Here is a 262-nt window from a genome sequence, read left to right on the forward strand (position 1 = left end):
TGCTATTTATGTCTTTCTTAAGGTCCTGTATCATCATCATGATAAGTGATTTTAGATCTGAATCTGGCTTTTGCCGTGTGATAGTGTGTCCAGGACTTGCTATGGTGGGAGAATTGGGTTCTGATGATGCCAAGTGACCTTGGTTTGTGTTGTTTATTTTCTTATGCTTGCCCCCTCCCCACACCCCCCCCTCCCCCGCCATCTGGTTATATCTAGTGCTACCTGCCCTTGCTAAATCTGACTGGAGCCTGTCCTTCCTGTG

This window comes from Mastomys coucha, unplaced genomic scaffold, assembly GCF_008632895.1.
Source record: "Mastomys coucha isolate ucsf_1 unplaced genomic scaffold, UCSF_Mcou_1 pScaffold5, whole genome shotgun sequence".
In the NCBI taxonomy this organism is placed as follows: domain Eukaryota; kingdom Metazoa; phylum Chordata; class Mammalia; order Rodentia; family Muridae; genus Mastomys; species Mastomys coucha.